This window comes from Dermacentor variabilis, chromosome 10 (assembly GCF_050947875.1).
Source record: "Dermacentor variabilis isolate Ectoservices chromosome 10, ASM5094787v1, whole genome shotgun sequence".
Lineage (NCBI taxonomy): Eukaryota > Metazoa > Arthropoda > Arachnida > Ixodida > Ixodidae > Dermacentor > Dermacentor variabilis.
The window spans coordinates 21,138,454-21,161,093 of NC_134577.1; the positions used below are offsets into that span (position 1 = coordinate 21,138,454).

The 22,640-nt window shown below is 43.6% G+C and overlaps 2 protein-coding genes across 4 annotated transcripts in view; one reads left to right on the forward strand and one right to left on the reverse strand.

Moving 5' to 3' along the window:
- LOC142560104 (uncharacterized) overlaps nt 1-22,640 on the forward strand; it is a 360,402-nt gene that overhangs the window by 336,972 nt on the left and 790 nt on the right. Inside the window, exons 14-15 of the mRNA XM_075671926.1 lie at nt 17,292-17,396; nt 21,966-22,044. The gene's annotated coding sequence lies outside the window, so the exon portion shown is untranslated. The remainder of the gene's footprint in view (nt 1-17,291; nt 17,397-21,965; nt 22,045-22,640) is intronic.
- Nucleotides 21,609-22,640, reverse strand: part of LOC142560103 (uncharacterized) — a 111,453-nt gene continuing 110,421 nt past the window's right edge. For 2 of the 3 annotated variants that reach the window (XM_075671923.1, XM_075671925.1), the window contains exon 5: nt 21,609-21,803. The gene's annotated coding sequence lies outside the window, so the exon portion shown is untranslated. Of the gene's footprint in view, nt 21,804-22,174; nt 22,278-22,640 lie in introns of all 3 variants that reach the window. The other variant, XM_075671924.1, reaches the window with a different exon arrangement.

Here is a 22,640-nt window from a genome sequence, read left to right on the forward strand (position 1 = left end):
AGTCACGTGAGGTTCGCGGCAGGAATGATTGTGAAAAACTTTTAATGTTGCATGATAAAATGCCGACTTTGTACTGATGATCAATGCGACGGGATACATAAATTGGATGGGGGATGAGGTGATGTCGTAGAGTATGATAATGGTACAACTTGTGGAAGAGGGCAATATGAGACACTTTTCTGCGAGATGCCAGCAATGGGAGGTAAAGATTAGATTTCATGTTATTTATACTCACTGTGCGGTTGTAGTTAGCAAGAATAAAACGTACAGATTATTTTGAGCCATCTCGAGGTCAGTGATTAGGTTTTCATGAGCAGGGTCCCATACCGGAGTCGCGTATTCGAGTTTGGGTCGTATTAAAGTTTTATACACCAAAAGTTTCAAATTTGTAGGTTGTTGAAAAAGTTGCGACGTAGGTAGTCAAGCATGCGATTAGCGTTTTTAATTATGTTCTCAGTATGAAGAGACCAGCTTAGGTTAGAAGTGATATAAACACAAAGATATTTATATGAAGATACTGATTCCAACGACATGGTGTTATAGTACGACGGTATTGTAGAGGTTTTCCTAGAAACACACATGACTTTGCATTTGTTAGTATTTAGCTCCATTAACCATTCATTGCACCAGTTCCCTATAGTGGTAAGGTCCGACTGAAGTAATTCAATATCGTTAGCATTGGCAACTTCTCTGAACATGACGCAATCATCAGCGAACAGATGGATTTGGGAATTGATAAGGGAGGGAAGATCATTAATGTAAATTAGGAACAGTAGGGGTCCAAGGACGGAACCCTGTGGAACACCTGAACGGACTTCTGTAAAACCGGAGTTAATGCCGTTAGCACAAACAAATTGCGAGCGGTTGAGAAGAAAACACTCAATCCATTTCAAAAGGTTACCGCCTATGTTAAGTTGTTTTAGTTTATGAAGTAATAGTTTGTGACACACCTTGTCGAATGTTTTTGAAGAATCTAAGAATATACAATGCTGACGTAAAAAATGAGTTCAATTCAAGGAAATTAACCAGGTTGGTAAAAATATGTTCAATCATTTTACAGCATGTACTGGTGAGAGAGATGGGACGATAATTATTAGGGGATGCTTTGCTGCCGGATTTATACACTGGAATCACTTTGCCTATTTTCCACTCATTAGGTAGCGTACAATGGTCAAGAAATTGCTGGAAAATTTGGATAGTATGATTGAAGAATAATATGAAGTGTTTTTTAAGAATTTCGAGTTAATACAATCGTATCCGGGAGCAGAATGAATGCATAGTCCATCAATAAGCTTACCGACACCGGATGGAGCAACAATTATGGAGGGCATGGTAACAGTGCTGTGTACTTGGCATATGTGTGCTAGATGTGGCTGTGTAATTTTCTGAAAAATGTATGGTTTATAATGGCAGAAAGGTCAGAAGGAATTGGAACACCGGAAGAGTCGGTTAAGACAAGGCTGTTGTCAGTCGAAGGAATAATTGCACGCCAAAATTTTTTAACATTAGTGGTAAGCAGGGAGAACCTGTGATTCGAAGTGCTTTTCGGCGTCTTGGAGCGCTTGCGCGTATGCGTTTGACGCCGATGCCCAGCGTTCAATTGTGGGTGAAAGCTTCGCAATGCGGTAGAGACGCTTCTTTTTATTTGATAAACGCTTAACGTGATTGTTGTACGAGGGAGATTTGTGTGAGTTTTAATGGCGCGTTGAAGTATGTACTGTTCAGTTAGATGGTTGACTATAGCTGTGAACATATTCCAATTAGTTTGTACACTAGGGTGTTCAAAGCCATCTAGGAAAAAGCCGATAAAAGAGGATAGTGCATTATTTATGGCCTGACAATTCGCTCTTTAGTAGTCTCGTATTATTTTTTTTCTTCTTCTTAGTTTTCGGACGGTCTAGTTTAATATCAAACTGTAGAAGCAAGTGGTTGCTAATTCCTGGCAGGTACGTTACAGGCGATACTATATCGGGTTGATTAGTGAAGACTAAATCTGGTGTATTCTTCGTGGTAGTTGTTATTCTAGTTGCATGAGCGCAGATCTGCACGAGTGAGAATAGTGAACACACATCTAAAAAGTCACGAGCTTGAGGTGAGAGTGGGAATATTAAAGGGGGGTCGGTATTCTTGTAATGTTTGGTAAATTAAAATCGCCAAGTAGGAACAGCAGTGATGAAGGAGAGCGTGTTGCAACGACGTTAACCGCATCTTAAAGTTCGTTACTAAAGTTTGGTGACGACGAAGGTTGACGGTAGCATAGCCCTATTACAACTTCCTGATGATTAAGTGCTATTGCTGACCATACTAATTCTAGTTCAGTCTGCACGTGTATACGTGATGATGGTATATCATTGGAAATTGCGAGAAGCACGCCACCGCCTCTGTGCGTGCTACGATCACAGCGATAGAATGAGAAGCTATGAGCATTGAAGAAGATATCCGAGTCGCTGACATGCGCAGTGAGCCATGTTTCCGTTAGCGCGATTATTTTAGCAGAACATGTATCGATTGCTGATGTGAGTGAGTTGTACTTGTTAAGGACGCTTCTGATATTAGTATATAGAAGCGATACTGAAGCCGAAGATGTCTGGCCGCTACCGCTCACTCGTCCCTAGGAAGTGTTGGCAGAGATAGCGGCAGAGGGCGAGCTGGCATGTGCGCTTCTCGTATCAGTGGAAATGACAGTGGCAGTGATAGGGTCGTACATGTGAGATTTCTTGTTCATAAATAACTTGTTGTGGCGCAACTTATGGGTTGGGGATCCAGGTTGGGTTTTCGCAAAGTCGAGCAACTTTTTTCGTGCCAGACGTGTTGCGACTGAGTAATCTTCACTGATGGTGACCTTACTTTCCTTCAGGCTGTTGCGTTTGGCGAATATTATGTCTTTCGTTTTTAAGTTCAAAAACTTTGCAATGATAGGACAGCATTTGTTAGGTGCGAACCTTCCTAAGCGGTGCGCGTGTTCAATTTCGTGAGGAGAAAGGGGGTCAGTTAGGCAATGACTAAGAATAGAAGTCAATTTTTCCTCAGTCGCCTGCCAGGTTTCATCGGAATCTGGGATGCCATAGAAAATTGAATTGTTACTCCATGACCGGTCGTCAAGGTCATCCTGCCGTGATTCCAAAGTCGTGACCAGTGCAGAAAGTTCGTCTGTTTGAGTGTGAATGGTGGCAATATCCTGGCTGAGTTCGTCTAACCTACAGTTTTCCTCTAGCTCATCTAACCAGTTTCGAATCGCTGTGATTTTGGTTTGAATGGATTTCTGTCCAGTTTTAATAGCTTTAACATCAGCTGCCAATTCCGTTTGTGTTTTTTTAACTATGCAGCGAACGGGTGTGCACGTCCTTTAGCAAGTGGAAAATAACTTTAATCTGTTCAGTGGGATCCGAAGGTAACGATTCAATGTCTAAAAGGGCTTCCGAGCGGGTGTTCGTGGGCTCAGGGTTGCTTTCAACATCACCCGCGTGCAACAGTAGAAGGGTCATAGAGAAACATTCACAACAAATTTCGCACAGCACTTTTGGACACGGGACCAGCAATAAGCAGACGTTATTGCTCTTCTTAGCAGACAAGGGAAGATTTGTACGCACATGCATAGCAAACGGAAAGCAGTTCTGTGCTGTGTCAAAGATACTGTCCCCGTGTCCACTGAAGCAGCTGTTGCAGGGCTGGCTTCTTAAGTACTGGGCCGATGATGATGTTGTTGTCGATCCGAGGGGTGTTTTAAGGTCGAGTTTAAGGTCGAGTAGGTCGAGTAGAATGAGTCGACGAAGGGTGCGAAAGCAACATGCGATGAAGGCACCTCGTCAATCGCGAAGGCGTGGTTACGGGTGACGGAAGCTGGCATATAAGGTCGCATGATGGGGCCGATAGCCAGGGCATGAAGGATGCAAGCAGGGCCTGCATAGCAAACGGAAAGCAGTTCAGTCAAAGATACTGTCCCTGTGTCCACTCAAGTCATATAAGTTCGTCATATATAAAGTCATATAAAAAAAAGCCAACAAGGACACCAATGACATCATAGGGGTAGTTACTTGTACGTATGAATTGAAGAAATTCTACCTTAATGGAAATGATAATGGATGAAAAAACTGGCCACAGGACCACCATATTCCATTATTTCTACCATAATTTTCATTAAAATATCATTTCTTTAATTCAATTCATGTGTACAAGTAATTTACCCTATGCTGTCCTTGGTGTCCTTTTTGGCTTCTTTGATATGACTAATAAAAATCGGGCCCCTCACACAAATTTTCCATGGCACCGAATACGCTCAATATTTGCCAGCATAGGGTGAGACGCGCACTGTTTAACATGCAGTGCATAAGTGCAGTATGCACTAAAAGATAAGCAGGGTAATACCATCAGCATTATCGAAGATATAGTAAAAGCAGCGGAAGAATTTTATACTGACCTGTAAAATACCGAGAGGAGTCAGGATACCTCAGTTACAAACGGTAATGAACAGGATACTGAATCCTATAACTAGCGATGAGGTCACAAGGGCCCTGCAAGACATGAAACGAGGAAGAGCGGCAGAAGAAGATGAAATAACAGTCAATTTAATCAAAGATGGGGGAGACATAATGCTTGGGAAACTGGCGACTCTTTATTCGAAGTGTCTATCGACTGGAAGGGTCCCTAAAAACTGGAAGAATGCAAATATTGTCACGTGGTAGTGACGGTGAAGAAAGAAGCAATACGGTGAAACACAAGACTAGCTTTTATTGGGCGAACCTGTGCCCACAAAAACAGGCTACACTTATAGCACAACGATAGCGGCGAACACGGTCGGCGATCGTCGGAAATCTGCTCAGCGGGTCAAGCGCGTCGGCTTTTATAGAGCAGTCGTCGAATGTTCCAGACTAATCGTTCGGACCCGCGTGCCTTCCACAATGTTCTACACCATTCGCGTTACGCGATGGAATCAGATAACACAAGGTTCGGCGACAACAGACAGCCGGGTAGAAGCATCGATAACTTTCCAGAAACGTCGGATACATGCAGGCGCGTCCCTCGCTGTGCGATTACATTTGTTAAGCGGCGAAACGTGGTCGCCCGATAAAGATAAGTACACGTGTCAATATTATACTAATCCACAAGAAGGGAGACGTTAAATAATTGAAAATTATAGGCCCATTAGCTTACTCCGAGTATTATATAAAATATTTACCAAAATAATCTCCAATAGAATAAGGTCAACACTGGAATTTAGTCAATCAAGGGAACAGGCTGGCTTCATGAAGGGATACTCTACAATAGATCACATCCATGTCATCAATCAGGTTATCGAAAAATCCGCAGAGTACAATAAGCCTGTCTATATGGATTTCATAGATTACAAAAAGGCATTTGATTCAGTAGATGCCAGCAGTCATAGAGGCATTACATAATCAAGGAGTACAGAACGCTTACAAATACCTTGTAAAATATCTACAGAGCTTCTACAGCTACCTTAATTCTACATAAGAAAAGCAGGAAGATACCTATAAAGAAAGGGGTCAGACAGGGAGACACAATTTCTCCAATGCTATCTACACCGTGCTTACAAGAAGTATTCAAGCTATTAAACTGGGAAGGCTTAGGAGTAAAGATCGACGGCGAATATCTCGGCAACCTTCGGTTTGCCGATGACATTGTTCTATTCAGCAACAATGCAGACGAGTTACTACAAGTGATTGAGGACCTTAACAGAGAGAGTGTAAGAGTGGGGTTGAAGATTAATATGCAGAAGACAAAGATAATGATAAATATCCGGGCAAAGGAACAAGAGTTCAAGATCGCCAGTCGGCCTGTGGAGTCTGTAAGGAGTACGTTTACCTAGGTCAATTAATCAAAGGGAACACTGATCATGAGGAGGAAATTCACAGACAAAGAATGGGTTGGATCGCATACGGCAGACATTGCCAGCTCCTGACTGAAAGCTTACCATTATCATTGAAAAGGAAGGTGTACAATCAGTGCATTTTACCAGTGCTGACATATGTGGCAGAGACTTGGAGACTGACAAAGAAGCTTGAGAATATGTTAAGGACCGCGCAAAGAGCGATAGAACGAAGATTGCCAGGCATAACGTTAAGAGAAAGAAAGAGAGCGGTTTGGATCAGAAAGCAAACGAGTATAGACGATATCCTAATTGACATCAAGATGAAAAAATGGAGCTGGGCAGGTCATGTAATGCGCCTGTTAGATAACCGTTGGACCATTAGGGTTACAGAATGGGTACCAAGAGAAGGAAAACGCAATCGAGGACGAGAAAAGACTAGGTGGAGCGATGAAATTAGGAAATTCGTGGGCGCTAGTTGGAATCGATTGGCGCAGGACAGAGGTAATTGAAGATCGCAGGGAGAGGCCTTCGTCCTGCAGTGGACATAAAACAGGCTGATACGGATGATGATGATGCATAACTGAAGCTCAAATATTCGGTGTCATGACCACTTTAATAAATGTTGAAGTCACAGATATGCTACTCAAATGTTCTGCGGACCCTCTTGAAAAAAAGCAAATGTGATAGGAATATCCTTTCTGCGTTATTTACAGTATCCTCGGAATTACAGTGACCATATTTTGACTTGATCTACAGCCAGTACTGTCACATTATTTCATGGAAAGTTTTTAATAAAAACATTCAAGCTCGCTAGAAATCGCTGGAAACATGGTAGCTCCTTTAGTAATGTGTAGATGTGAAAGTGCGCTCTGCACTCTGAAGTAAACAGGACTTACGAACACATACCTACATGTCGCTGTTAAAAGGTTCATGATTCGGTGTTGCAACTATATTCAGTGTATCGTATCTGAGAGCGTAGGTGCCAATAGAGTTTTAAACACGCACACGCACACGCACGCACGCACGCACGCACGCACGCACGCACGCACGCACACACACACACACACACACACACACACACACACACACACACACACACACACACACACACACACACACACACACACACACACACACACACACACACACACACACACACGCAGATAGAGAGAAAATCTGAGCTCTCAGCGTACATGCTAACTGCGGGAATTACAGCAGGTTGGAGGAATTGACAATTAGCATCCAGTGTGCATGAAACAAGAATAGAGATAAGCATAAGACACAACACGTAATGAACGTGCAGCAAGTTCAGCAAACGAGACCTACGACATTCTAAAAAAAGTTTGCACCTCTTGTGGCGTATTTTTGCCCCACAACAGTGATAATCCATCTTGCGCGCCCGGTAGCTCTAGGGATAAGCGGACGCACTTTCACCAGCATTTTCGCAAGGTCCGTACTCAGTCGCACTCACGTTCCAATGCTCACCAACACTCGCTCGCGCTCATAGTCGCTTCCATAAACGCTAACCTGCACCCGCTTTCACTCACATTCGCCGACAGTAACTCGCATCCAATTAAAATCGCGGTCAGTGACTTTCGTTCGTATCAACATTAACAGGCGCCAGTTAATTACACGCCCTGGTAGAGCATTGAGGATGGCCGAATTCATAAACTCTATGTAAGAAATTAAAACTCTTTCATCATATGTATCTTCCTGTTTTTCTTTGTAGAATTGTTTGAGGTGAGCAAAGTAAATAATTTTGAACTGCACAACCAATCTGACCGGTAGGCAATTCGGAACTGTGTCCTCACGAAAGAACAAGTACGAACCGAGGGATATTTCTCGTGCACGCATATTCAGTGTGGCTATTTGCCAAGCGAACGCGTGCTGTGTCACTTGACGTCAATGTAAATACATCGCAAGCAGCGCACTCTCTCATAATGTTGCTCATAGCAGGTACTACATTCTTGAAAAAGTTATTCCTCAGAATTTTCAGAATGGCAGCCCACAAACTAGCGTCATGAAAAATACACTGACAGCGTGAGCCTCTTGAATCTTCTCAGACTTGGATATTAAAGGTGCGAAACAATAACAGAGCTCCAACCTGAAAATGATGCAATTTTATTGGCGCGGCTGTGCACTACCTCCGGGATCGGCCCAGGAACGGGGTTCTACGCATACCCGACAGGGAGAGGTGGTGGCAAAGTCTAAAGAAAGACGTTGGCTTTAATTAATATTCATAAATGAAATCGTCTCATGACAGGATTCTATCAGAGGACCCCTAGCACAACAGCTCGTTTTTGCTTATCCAGATTGCGTGTACTTAAATTCACACTGCTAGTGCAGCTACGAGTCTTACACTTTGTGTAATATTGTCACATGTTGCTATCGCGTTCACTGCTTCGCCCTTATGGTGAAACTATGGTTTTCTTTTTCTCCGGAGGGCCTTAATAATTTATGTCCAAACATTGTCGAGAAGTGACCTTTTGCCGAATTTGGAAGTAATTTTCCTGAAACATGTTTCCTTATCGATCCTTTCCTTTAACATGAAGTATAGCAGAGAATAAATATGGTAAAAAAAATATGGTGGCTGAAACGCTAATGAATTTTAAGCAGCGCATTTCTGAAAACGCCAAAAGCTTCTCTTTTCGCGAAAGTTACTTTAGGGAACTATCATTCATACAGCCAATCGCCAACTGGCCTAACTTTCTCCTAAAGGATCGGCGACGGCCACTATTGGGGTCTGGGACGTTTCGCGCGCATGGAATGGTCCACTCACGAGTTAGACCGCGAGTGGAAGTGACGATTTTTGGAAGTAGTCATGGAGGATGCGAAACGGTTGCTTGGACGCGGAAGGTTTCGGCACTAGTATTATCTTACCCCAGCGCGCCTTGTTTCGATCTTGAATGGCTTGATAAAGAGGATGATTGGCATGTTGAATTTCCAAAGGAAAACTAGTGGCGAATGGTTTCGACAAATATTATAATCTGAAAAGGTGGCCGGCGAGACGTAGAAATAAAGAACACTGACAGGTGCCGAGGCTTCCAGCCAGCAGTCGTTGAAGAGTGTCTCGCAGTGTTCGAAATAGCCCATGAAGCACCGGAGCAAAAGATGTTATCCTTTGTCGTGTAGGAACGCGTATTAAGGCTGATACTGTCCCATCCCACCTGATTCCAGCGGAACGACAGAAACCGTTGATAAAACCTCTAGCTGAAACATTTTTCAGCTTTTTTTTTTTTTGGTGAAAGGAAGAACAGCAGCTTTTTTTTTTTGCGTTAAAGCGGATCTTCCGTCGGCTTATTTAGAACTCATTAAGTGCTTGATCTTTCTTGAAATTTGATTGAAATGATTTGAGCACTGGGGCCAGATACACACAAGTCTTCTGAGTGAATAGTGCTAAGTACGCTGGATAAGAGGCAGCTCAGTCATTACAATGTTAGAAAAATATGGACTGAGTACACTTCCGTACGGAACGCCTTGACTCACTTGTTGGCCCATGCTTTTGCGATCAACTGTTTCCATGAACATTTTCCTGTCTCTTAAGAACTAATCATAATATTTGGGGTTTTACGTGCCAAAACCACTTTCTGATTATGAGGCACGCCGTAGTGGAGGACTCCGGAAATTTTGACCACCTGGGGTTCTTTAACGTGCACCTAAATCTAATCACACGGGTGTTTTCGCATTTCGCCCCCATCGAAATGCGGCCGCCGTGGCCGGGATACGATCCCGCGACCTCGTTCTTAAGAACTGGGTGATCCGCTTGATTAAATCATTCTATAAAGCACGTGTATGTGGCTCATTGTATCCAATGCTCGCTTATTGTTCAGAAACACAGCAACGGTGATCCTACCGTAGTTTCGCTCCTGTTCTAAATATGCCACAAGATTTACTATAGCATCCATTGTAGCCTGCCATGCAGGTAGCACACCGTAACATTCCGACTACCACTGCCATCTCGCATCTTCTCGATTAGTTTTCACAGGCCATTCGCAAGACTTAGAGGTCGAAATTAATGCGGGGATAGCGGACACTTGCCAGGTTAAAGTACAAGAACCACCCGTGCAATTTTCAAAGACAGGAAAGCATTCTGCGATCCACAGATTATTAGGTAATCTTTGGATAAGTAAGTAAACCCGTCAGTTCCTGTTTCATCGTGTCACAAGAACATTACAAGTGCGTTCTTCAATTCAACCATTGAAAATGTTTAACCTAATTGGGGATGTTACCGACTGATGAAAGAGTTTTAACCTCTTACATAGATTTTATGAATTCGGCCGTTCTCAATGCTCTACCAGGGCGTGTAATTAACTGGCGCCTGTTAATGCTGGTACGAACGAAAGTCACTGACCGTGATTTTAATTGGATGCGAGTTACTGCCGGCGAGCGCGAGTGAATGTGGGTGCAGGTTAACGTTTATCGAAGTGACCATGAGCGCGAGCGAGTGTTAGCGAGCATTGGAACGTGAGTGCGGCTGAGTACGGAGATTGCGAAAATAGCCGTGAACGTGCACCCGCTTATCCCTAGAGCTACCGGGCACGCAAGATGGGTTATCACTGCTGTGAGGCAAAAATACGCCACAAAAGGTGCAGACTTCTTTTAGAATGTCGTAGGTCTCGTTTACTGTTTGTAATTGACGTATCCTGACTTCTCCGGGCACTGTACAGGTCAGTATAGAATTCTTCCGCTGCTTTTACTATGTCTTCGAGATTGCTGATGATATTACCCTGCTTATCTTTCTGCGCACACATATTGGTTTGTCCTATGCCAAGTTTCTTTCTCACTGATTTCAGCCTGCGTCCATATTTTACGGCTTATTCAGTCTTTCTCACGTTATAGTTTCGAATATCACTTATTTTCCCCTTGTTGATCAGTTTTAACAGTTCCGCTAATTCTACCTTCTCTTGAATTGGACACTTATTTTTTGTCGTTCCTTTATCAGGTCCTTTGCTATTTGGGAGAGCTTGCATTCTGGTTGCCTTGGTGCCTGGCCTCCCGCTTCAATTGCTGCCTCTAAAGCCAACGTAGTTACAGTTTCATTCATTAGTTCTATGTCATTACCATCTCTGTTCTAAGGCTGCATATTTGTTTGCAAGTACCAGCCTGAATTTGTCTGCTTTTACCCTTAACTGCGTCAAGGTCGATCTGTTTCTTCTTGACAAAATTTTGCTCTTTCTCTCTTCAAATTGAGGTGAATCCTAGCCCTCACTGACCTATGATCACTGAACTTTACCTTACCTATTACTTCTCCATCCTGCACTATGCTGAGATCAGAACAGGACACAGAAACTCCTCCTATAACTAGCGATGAGGTTAAAAGGGCCCTGCGAGACATGAAACGCGGAAGAGCGGCAGGACAAGATGGAATAACGGTCGATTTAATCAAAGACGGAAGAGACATAATGCCAGGAAAACTGACGGCTCTTTATACGAAGTGTCTATCGACTGCAAGGCTCCCAGAAAACTACAAGAATGCAAATATTATACTAATCCAGAAAAAGGAAGACGTTAAAGAATTGAAAAATTATAGGCCCATTAGCTTACTCCCAGTATTATATAAAATATTTACCAAAATAATCTCCGATAGAATAAGGACAACACCAGACTTTAGTCAACCAAGGGAACAGGCTGGCTTCAGGAAGGGATATTCTACAATGGGTCACATCCATGTCATTAATCAGGTAATCGACAAATCGGCAGAGTACGATCAACCTCTCTATATGGCTTTCGTAGATTACGAAAAGGCACTTGATTGAGTAGAGATACCAGTACTCATAGAGGCATTACGTAATCAAGGAGTACAGACCGCTTACGTAAATACCCTGGAAAATATCTACAGAGATTACACAGCTACCTTTGATTTATGATCTAGAGATCTTAATAGATCTCTAGATCATAAGCTGTAAGGTTGGTGCGTGGAAAGAGCTACCTCATGGATTATTATTTGGAGGGCCGTCATGCTTACATCCTCGAAAAGTCGCTTTTTGACAAATTTGGAAGTAATTTGCTAGAGAAGTACACGATTCTGCACTTTAATAGAGCCAGTTATACGCGGAAAATGCTAAATGAGTTCACCTATGATGTTACATGAAACAACCACACCAGCAGAATATTCTAAAATAGTATTTGTTATAGTACCTAGTTTCACACTACATTTAAAAAAAATTACCTCAAACAAGGTTCTGCTTCGCGAAAACTTCAAGAAACGCTTACGTCACCAAACAAATTTTCACGAGAAACGCACTCTGGTGAAACCTCATTCACACAATCGCCAACTATCCCAATGACTATCCCATTATTTTTTTTTTTTCAAGACAATCAGCGATGGTCACTTTTGGGGTCCGGGACACTTCGCGCGGAACGACCCAGCTGCGACATGCCAGTAATTGCAGTAAATCAGTTAACCTTGTCGCACCTCTACAGTACATATACAACGATCGTATTCAAGTATACGCAGATGGTTCGCGTAAGAACGACGGCACAGCTCTGTGCTTTACTTTCCACATTGGACTTCATGTCTTCACACTCGGGATCATATCGACGGGTCATGCTGAAGGATTCGCAAGCTTCGCTGTTGTGCAAAGAAGAAATAAGCTTGGGGAGAGTAAACGTTCGTATTTCATATATTAGTGTAAAGACTTGCATATATATCGAATTATGATGGATACGAAGTCGCTGCGAAATTGCAGAAAAGTTGACTGCAGATGACACGGCACGCGAAGCTCAACAAAAATTGCCATTGCTGCTACCTCGGGCGACGAGTGATGCGCGTATACTTTGCCACCATGTTTCCCTATCGGCTATGCGTAGATCCCCGTTCCTGGGCCGATCCCGGAGGTATTGCACAGCCGCGCCAATAAAATTGCCCCGGCTAACGCTGTGGTCGGCTTTCCAGAGAAACTTGGTTCACAAATGGTGCAGAATGCTATAACTTACACGCGGTAAACCCTAACATGCAATTCACCGTATCTATAAAAACCAGCCGCTCAAAAAAAAACATTAATAGACAATGGAGTGACACAGAGTTTAATAAGTGCTTGTTGTACAACATAAGAGAAACCTATAGTGCTGTGTGTCTCCAATGAGACGACCGATGAAGACACAGAATACCTGCTGTTACACTAAAAATTATGATACCGTGAAAGACTTTTCGCGAATATACATGCTATGGAATGTGTCAATATCACTAAATACAATCGTGGGGGATGAGGGGGGACCACCAGATCACTTTCAACGCAGTGAAGCTAGCGCATTAGTACAGTTTCTTGAATCGGGAATATCCAAAAGTTAAGAATTATTATTTTTGTAACTTTGATCACAACACTGAATTTGTAGAAGTGATTCATATGTACGTGTTTCATGTATTCGGTCATATTATCGTGCGCTGTGTTTTCCACCAAGAAACACCGTTGGTAACGTCAGCCTGAACAGTCGAACGCTTCTGAACAGCTCAGAAACTGGTTGTGTGTGTCATCACCATCACAATCATCATCATCATCATTTATTGCACCCTTTACAGGGTATTACATAAGGGGGGAGGAGTCATCGTAGACATACACAAGTCAAAGATGTTACAAGAATGAATTGAAATAACGCAGATTAAAGAGAGACTAAAGGCAAATACTAAGTAAAGGTAAAGTGATAGATTAGTGCCCGAGAATCTCTAAGGCGTCAATATTATCGGGAACAGAGCCTTAACCGACAAATGGAAGTAAATGCAGGACATGATTAGAGACTCCCCCTATACAGAGACTCCCACTATACAGGCACTGTAAACTGAGTGAATTGAACAGGCGTCATGACGAACGTGCTGGTGGTCTAAATGATTCGCGCAGATGTTGAAAATGGTAGTACAACTTGTGGAATAAGCAAAGACGGGATATCTTACGTCGATAGACTAATGTGGGTAGATTGAGCGATGACTTAATACTACTGATACTAGTTTTGTAGTCATATTTTGAAGATATGAGTAGAGCAGTATGGTTCTGGACCAATTCTATTGCATTGATTAGATATGCTTGATGTGGGCACCAAATCGCGGAAGCGTATTCAAGTTTTGTTCGAACAAAAGTTTCGTATGCCAGTTTACGGACGGAAGGAGGTGTCACCGATCATGTTCTTCTGATGAAGCCTAGTGTTTTAGAGCTGTCGGCGGTCAGTTTCGGGATGTGTTCCGACCAGTTTAGTTTGCTAGTGATTAGGATACCGTGGTAGCGATACGTTTGTACTTGCGAGATGTTGACTGTGTGTAATGAGTACGCATGGGTGATGTTAGCGTGCTTGCGGGAAATTTGAATAAATTGGCACTTAGAAATGTTAAGCTGCATCAACCATTTGGTACACCAGTTATCTATTAAATGCAGGTCGTTCTGAAGAAGCGACTGGTCGGACTCAGTAGAAATTCGACGATAAATGACACAGTCATCCGCGAAGAAGCGTATAGATGATGAAATACCATAAGGGAGGTAATTAATATAGATGAGAGGGAGAAGGGGACCCAGGACTGATCCTCGTGAAACTCCAGGAAATACATTGCTTCAGGCATCCTCCTATAACAGTGTATTGAAGGCGGTCGGTGAGGAAGTATTTAATCCAGGCAAAAATTTGCGGATGTAGGCTGAGAGAAGAGAGTTTGCAGATTACTTGTAGATGATGGAATGCCTTTGAGGCATTCACACGATGGAATGCCTTTGAGAAGCTTAAGAATATTACATCAGTTTGAAACAATGAATCTAGGTTTAAATGAAGCTCGGTGGCAAATTCAAAAAGTTGCGTTTCGCAAGAAAGACCAGACCTGAAGCCGTGTTGATTGGCGAAAAAGAAGCCGTTGTTATCAAGGTGCAGGGCGACTTGAGAATAAATTATATGTTCCATCAGTTTGCATGCAATGCACGTTAAAGAGATTGGACGATAATTTGAAGGATCAGACCGGTTACCACTTTTGAATACCGGAACTACTTTGCTGATCTTCCAGTCATCTGGAAGCGCGTCTTCATTGAGGGATTGAGTAAAGATTATTTGTAATAAACGACTTGATGGGACTACGGTTGCTTTGAGCACTTTAGCAGATATGTTATCGGGGCCGGGACTGCTTGATAATTTCAACTTGTCGATCAGCTTTTTGATGCCTTCTGCCGTAACTGTAATGGGCAGCCTCTGAGAAAATTTGGGACCAGGAAAGTTCGGGATGTTATGATGTGGTTCATGAGTGAATATCGAAGAAAAATAAGAGTTCAAAACATCCGATCGTTCGTCAGGCGACACATGTGAACCATCCAGGTTAGAAAGCAAAATGTTGTGTGATTGATAGCTAGAAGGGGAAATCAGATTCCAGAATTTTTGTGGATTTTTGCTTATTATGTTCAGTAGATCCTGATGAAAGAACTTTTTTGGAGGTCTTCAAGAGACTTGTATACTATTTCAGACATGTGAAGTATTTTCCTCACCTGAAGGCTGAACTAGAACGCCTAGATATGCGAAAAAGACGTTTTTTCTTCCGGGATAGCTTCGTTAGGGCACTGAACCAGGGTTTGCCAGCGTCGATATGAATATAAATGACTGGAACACAGGCTTCAATTAGTGCCAAGAGTTTTAGCTTGAATATTAACCAGTTCTGGTTAACAATCCTGGAAGGAGCGAGCTGCCTAAAGATGTGAAAAAAATTCGTGAGTTCAGCGTTTATAGTAGTGAAATCTGCTTTGTTATAATCACGGATAACTTTAGTGGAAGGGTTACGGGGAGGCTTCGACACTGATAGGTTAAATAAAATTATGCTGGGATCGCTGAGATTGTTAGCACGAGACATTAAGTGAACTAGGTCAAGGGTGTTGTTGATCCTAGTTGGCATATTGACTGTCTGTGTAAGATTATACGTAAGTCCAAGATCGAGGAATTCTTCCGATTGGCCAGAAGTAGCGCATAAAGTATCCCAGACTATATCAGGGTAATTGAAATCACCGCAGAGAATAACGTTGGCTCTAGGAAAGCGGTTGTGCAAACCGAGAAGGACAGTGTGTAGTTCTTTCACAAAGGAAATGGCTCAAGCTTAAGCAAAGCAAAGAGTCAAGCTGGCGCGTCTTGGTTCTCGGGATGATCTCGCAGCTACCTGAAGCGTCTGTCAAACGACCGGGGCGGTTACCGGGCTCTGTGACGGGACGCCGTAGAACGCCCTTTTCCAGGAGTACTTTCCTCCCATTGGTCCGTGACGGTGACAGTAAACACTCGATCCGCCAAACGTGTCTCGCCTTCCGGGCGCCGCAATTCTCTCCGAGGGTGACGCATTGTTGGCTTCACGAAGCGATTCGTCAGAGTAGCGCAGCAGAGGCTAAAAGGTCATTACACCTGCTGGCCGATCGCAACACCGGGTCGAACTGGGTGGGATACCCTCGTGCTATCCGTCGCCTGCCTTCTTTGCGAACCAATTCGCTGGCTCTCCGGGCAGCTAGCGGGCTCTTGAAGAAATAGAAAATTCGTCCCGAACTTATTTGTGACGATTATCCGAGTATTGTAGCCAAGCCCCCGTCTCGCTTCCCTCTGGACACGCCGTGCACGAAGAACCCATGTGACACGGGTTCGAATCTTGCTTCAGCGAAAGTGTGAATGATCTTGAGATCGATCACTGCCTTTGGGATAGGCCCACAGTAACGTTGAGATAGGTTAGATAGCGGGAAAGAAAACTAGCCGGACGTTCCCTATTCGCATTAAAGTTACAGATGACTACAAGCACGGGTATGGGTATATGTCAATTGCTTTACACTGCTATGTCGAGAGCGTCGCACTACCAGCTCGACTTGGAGAGGGTAAGGCTCGTGCGTTGCAGCTTAAACTGTGCCGTTTGCATCGCAGTGGCAAACGATCAGAAGCCATTTGTGAAGCATTACTTTTCCTTACAAGAGTATGAGAAATTAGAGGTGATCGAATATCAGAATTTCTGAATACGAATGACCAAATGCAGACGTTTCTATTGCTCCATTACTTCGTAAGACGGCGACATTGACTAGCGCAAAAAGAAAAACTACAGGAAGTACAAATGATTAATTTAATACACAATATTGCCCATTCTTCATTTAGAAAGCTTTACGTAAGCTCCCATAGAAAGAACGTCTACTGTACGACCAGCTTTGCAAGAACGTCAAATCAATTGTTGCTGAAAAATGCTGTCGAAAGGGTCCGTTGTAAAGAAAACGTCACTGGTTTTAGCGTCAAATGTAAAACTGTTACATGACTAGTCTGCCAAAACCACTAAATGACAGAATACAAGCAAAAAACAGCTTGCCAGGCAGGCTTCTGCTGCAAAAACGTGTAATAAGGGTTGAATACCCATTTTCTTTCGATTATGCGCGGCCGTTTAGCAGTAGGTTGATACTATGTATTTTGTGATTTATTAATATTCGAGAACTTACCGCATATTTACTGTAGAATACTCACGCACCCTTAATAAAGTTATTCGTTTATTTAAAAGGACAAGTGCAGGAAGGTGTGCTGCTTGTGGCATCGCGGGAACTGGAGCCGTGTTCCGTGTCGGGCCCACCAGGTGTCCTCCTCGCCAGTTCAACAAGACAACAAGGTTACAGCTTTTTATTATTATTATTAATATTATTTATTATTCAAAATATACCCCCAAAGGCCCTCATTACGAATGTATAACACGGGGGGGGGGGGGGGATCACAGGCACTGATCATAGTTTGTGCATACTAAAAACAAGATAATGTAACAGTGAAACATACGTAATATACAAGATAATTAGGTCACAATTATTACTGAGAAAACATTAGTACATATTAGGAGAACATAAGGCCGCTGCAATGAAAAACACCAACAAACATCGAAAACACTGTAAAACCCCCAAAAAATAATAAGATTAGTCGACAAGTCGTGAGCGAATTAAATATTGAAACTTAGTGAAGTCTGGTTCCGTGGCAATCACTGATGGTAAGGCGTTCCATTCAGTTATTGTGCGTGGTAACAACGAATATGCATAATGGGATGACTGGCAGTTAATGCGTTTTACTTTGTATGGATGGATGTATGGATGGTCACGGCGTGGAAAAATAACTGGTGGTGACTGAAAGAAATCATCGGGAAGTGATGGAGGGTGATAAAGCTTATGGAAAAGTGCTAGGCGAGAAATTTTACAGCGAAGTGCTAAGTTGTCCAACTCGGCTTTATTTTTGAACGAGGTGACGCTGGTGTAACGTGAATAATCTGAAAATATAAATCGCGCAGCACGGTTCTGCAAGGCTTCATTCTGCAAGCACGCTTCTGCAAGGCTTCGATACACGTCTGCCATCCCAGATGGCAGACGTGTATTCTAGTTTAGGATGGATTAATGTAGTGTATGCTAGTTTTTTATCATGAATTGGGGCTTCTTTTATGTTATGTTTAATAAGTCCGAGAGTACGGTTTGAAGAGGCAAGGGTAAGATTAATATGATTAATGCCAAGGTACTTGTAAGTAGTTGCGAGTTCCACAGCGTTGTTATCAAGGGAGTAGGTGGTTGGAATTCGTGACCTGTTGGTGAAAGACATGAGTTTAGTTTTGGAAATATTTATTGGCATTAAGCAATTAACCATGCACTTATTGCGTCGAGGTCAGTTTGTAGTAAGTGGCTATCAGTGTTACTTGTTACATCGATAAACTACACAATTGTCTGCAAATAGTCTGATTTTGGATGACACGCAACTGGGTAAATCATTAATATAAATTAGAGGTCCAAGTACGCTGCCTTGTGGAACTCCAGACGTAACATCAGCATAACATGAGTTGGAATTGTTAACTGATGTAAACTGAATTCTAGATGAGAGAAAATCGGTGATCAACGCAATTATAGTAGGGTTAAGCTGTTAAGCTGTGAAAGTTTAAGTAACAACCTATGGTGTGGAACACGGTGAAGTGCCTTAGAAAAATCTGAAATATTGCGTCAACTTGGAACCCGGCGTCTATTAGTGCGTGTATGTCGTTAATAAATCCGGCAAGTTGGGTGTCGCATGAGTATCCCTTGCGAAGACCGTGCTGATGCTTAAAAATAATGTTAATGTTATGTTGAGAGAGATTTATCTAGAAAATATCGTTTGCATTGAATGGGAAGGGATGAGGAGCAAGGAGAAAGTTCATATCATCAAGGGACTGAGGCAGGGGTGCCCGTTTATCCCCACTGCTGTTTATTATGTACATGGTGAAGATGGAGATGATGCTAGAAGTAAGTAATATCGGTTTTGATCTCTCATACAAACAGGCGGGTACAGTAGTAGAGCAACAGCTCCCAGGTTTATTTTATGCGGGCGACATTGTGTTGCTAGCTAACAAGCAAAGTGATTGGCGACGTCTGGCTAATATCTGTGGGCAGGAAGGCAACAATTTAGGTTTGAAATTTAGTGTTAGAAAATCAGGTGTTATGGTATTCAATGACAACAGTGAACAGGGCAGGAAATACCTCGGGTAACAGAATATAAATACCTTGGTATATGTATAAACGAAGGCAATAGATATATGGAAACACAGGAAAAAACAATAACAGTGAAGGGGTAGAGAAATGCAGCCATAATGAAGCACAGAGCACTATGGGGATACAATAGGTACGAGGTCCTCCGAGGTACGTGGAAAGGTGTAATGATTCCAGGACTTACTTATGGAAATGTGGTTGTTTGCTTTAAATCAGGGGTACAAACAGTACTCGACGGGAACCAAAGGTCAGTGGGTCGGCTCGCATTGGGCGCTCACGGGAAGACTACAAATGAAGCTGTGCAGGGTGATATGGGCTGGACTAGTTTTGAAGTGAGGGAAGCTCGCAATAAAATCGAGTATGAAGAACGGCTGAGGAATATGGAAGAAAGTAAATGGGCTGGGAGAGCGTTCAGGTAAACAGGAAGTACAGGAAAAACATTGATTCACAGTGGAGGAAAAGAACTAGGAAGCTTACCAGCAAGTATGCGGCCTGTATGGTGGGCAACACAGCAACAAAGAAGGTCAAGTGGAAAGTCGGAGAGGCTGAAATAATCTCATGGGTGGCGGCAATGGAAAAGAAACCTGCCATGAGTAACTACATAAGAGGAAAAAACGAAATCAGGAAAGAAACAACTTATGATAACTCAAAGGGAAGCTCATTACTTTCCGAAGGGATATCGGGATGCCTTAGAACACGCACCTATAAAGCGAGATATAAGAAGGAAGAAGAAGCATGTGCTTGCTGCGGTAAAGCTAGGGAAACGATGGAGCATGTTTTATTAGAATGTGAAGACGTCTACCCAGCGGTCGATTTAGGCACCACTGGCCTCCTTGAAGCCCTTCGGTTCAGTAGCGGTAAAGCAAACATGTCCGCAATAAGCAATAGCAAGAGGCGATTGGAGGAAGAAAAGTAGGGAAACGACAAAAGACGGAGACGTACAAAAGCACAGTTCGCAATAGGGGGTCACAAAATTTCGGCGTGGTAGTTCATAACGTATTTTTTTTTTCTTTTTTCATTGCTTAACCTAAGTAGGACATTAAGCAAGATAGCAAGAGCTTGGTGGCGCAACCCACCGCCCCGTTATAAAGCGGACGTTCGTAACATCCATCCATTCAAGGTGCGTGGAGCGTCAGTTATCGCGGGCGGCTTGCCAGGCGCGTTTCCCTTCGCGCTAGCGAATTGAATACCGCACAGCTGGCACAGTTGGCCATGAACGTGGCTGCCTTTGCGGTGGTACTTGAACGTCGCTAACGTGCACGTGCTCGGCGCATCGTACAAGTCGTCTCGATCGGTATGTAAGAGAGAGCGATGTAGGGGAAAAAACTAAACATTCTGTGAGTCGCTGCAGCAGTATCTGCAGGAAACTGGCCAGCATGATTGTGTCTAATAATTTAAGCAATAATTCCATAATGCTGAGCTTGTGCCGCGTGACCACCCAAGCAAAACCCTTTGTACGGCACTCGCCCCCTTTTGTGATTTGTAGGGGTGTAGCGGGCAAATGGAGTCTGCTCACTATGGACGCAAGCGACCCACATGGACATCGCGTCTTTATCATCGTCGTGCATGGCGTTCAGGATCGAATGCAATCAATGAAAATGCGTCCAACTGAGACGACGCACCGGGTAAGGGCGGGGTGACAGAGCCAGCGTCTGCACCGAGAGCAGAAGCGACGTGGACGCCCGCTTAATACGAATACACTGGCCTGTGTACAGTACTTGGATGATATGGCACTCTCAAATGAAAGTATTCCAAATAGGTGGAACTTACTGCCAGTTGTGGTTACGAGCCATGGTATGTAACAGGGATGAATATCGACTCGTTTTCTTTTTATTCCCAAATCATACTTTATTGTAGTCCGACAGGTGGCGTAACCATAAGCAAGCAGTGTAAGAGCTATCGAAGCGCGATAGTACGAATAATTACATTCGTAGAGGGTCGTTGCACTTGCATGCTTGCAATGGTGCTTGTCACTTCGAGGATGCATGGGCCTGTGGCAGTTCCTACCTCTAGCTGGAATTCCAATGCGAACTGCGACCCGATACATGCACCCTTTGGCAGTGCTGCCAGGGACTGCGAAGTGCGGTTTTACAGGGGCATTCAATTCTCAGAGGTACGATTAGGTGTAGCAATCGCAGGTACGGCGGAAAGAGTATGACATATGAGGTGGCTTACTGAAGCCGGTCGAGGTTTTCTGGACGTTACCGCGGATGACACTGTGGAGGTAAACAAACTCTTATAAAGAGAGATGTAACCTGCACACCTGTTCGACATCGAGATAGCGTACTACGTGCTATTCATTCAACGTGGCAGAAATTGAATACCGCATGGAAAGCTTTGTTTCATTCCTTTATTAAATGTCCATGAGTGCATTCCGAATAATTCCGCCGGTTATGGCCGCTCTATAGAAAGTCACGGCGAACTGTTGTAAGTCCTGCGTGAACATTCGTGCTCCTCGGTGGCAGGACAGGGCTTGCTTGGGTGCGCTGTTGCTTGATCTTGTCAGCACCTCCCACGTACGAGTATCACGTCTGCAAAGACACATGGACACGGGCACGGCATTTTTTTTTTCTCTTATTCTCCGTGGAATAAACAAAACAGTCGATGTCAGCGCTGTGTGAAATTTGCAGCTCAACCTAAGTATTTGCGCAGAAAGGCTAAGGCTGGCAAGGTGTGACGCCCAACTTGCGCAGGTGTGCGTGGCGTTGGATCCTCAAGCCGGCCTCCCGTCAGTCCCGGCGCCAGCAGACGTTCTCCTACCGGCCAATCGAGGTGTGTGTGTAGCCTTGTTTGTCACGGTTCACGGGCGGCTTGCGCGATGCCTTATGGCTACGTGCAAGAGCGCTAAGAAAAATGAAATGCCGCACATCGTAAAATGTGCACTAGTTGTCGCGGGACGCACCTTGCCCCGATTTGCAGACATCAAGCGGTCGCGCGCGAATGTATTCCGTAGGGGTGCGATCGCATTGCAGGCCTGTCGGGTGGTGTGCATCTTCTGCGACGGCCTGTAATGAAAGGAAAATGACCTAGATGCAGTTCTATACGCACAGCACTAATTTTTCTCGTTGTGACGCAAACACACAGCCTTTGCGAGATATGACGGATAACGTTCAGAAGCGCCCTGAGTAGCATGGTTCTTTTTCATTGTGTAAAGAACAGCGAAGAGGTAATGAAAGCAGTCGTGGTTACTGTAATTAAGATATAGGTCAACGATTGCATGAAACTGGCAGCCATTGCAGTTATGTACATTTCGACGGAACTCCGTCACGTCCGGCTTGCTGTGCAACTCAACATCCTAACGCCTTATACTTAGGCAATTACGGGTCACATATACATCACACGAAACCTCCGCTATGTTTTCCATAGCT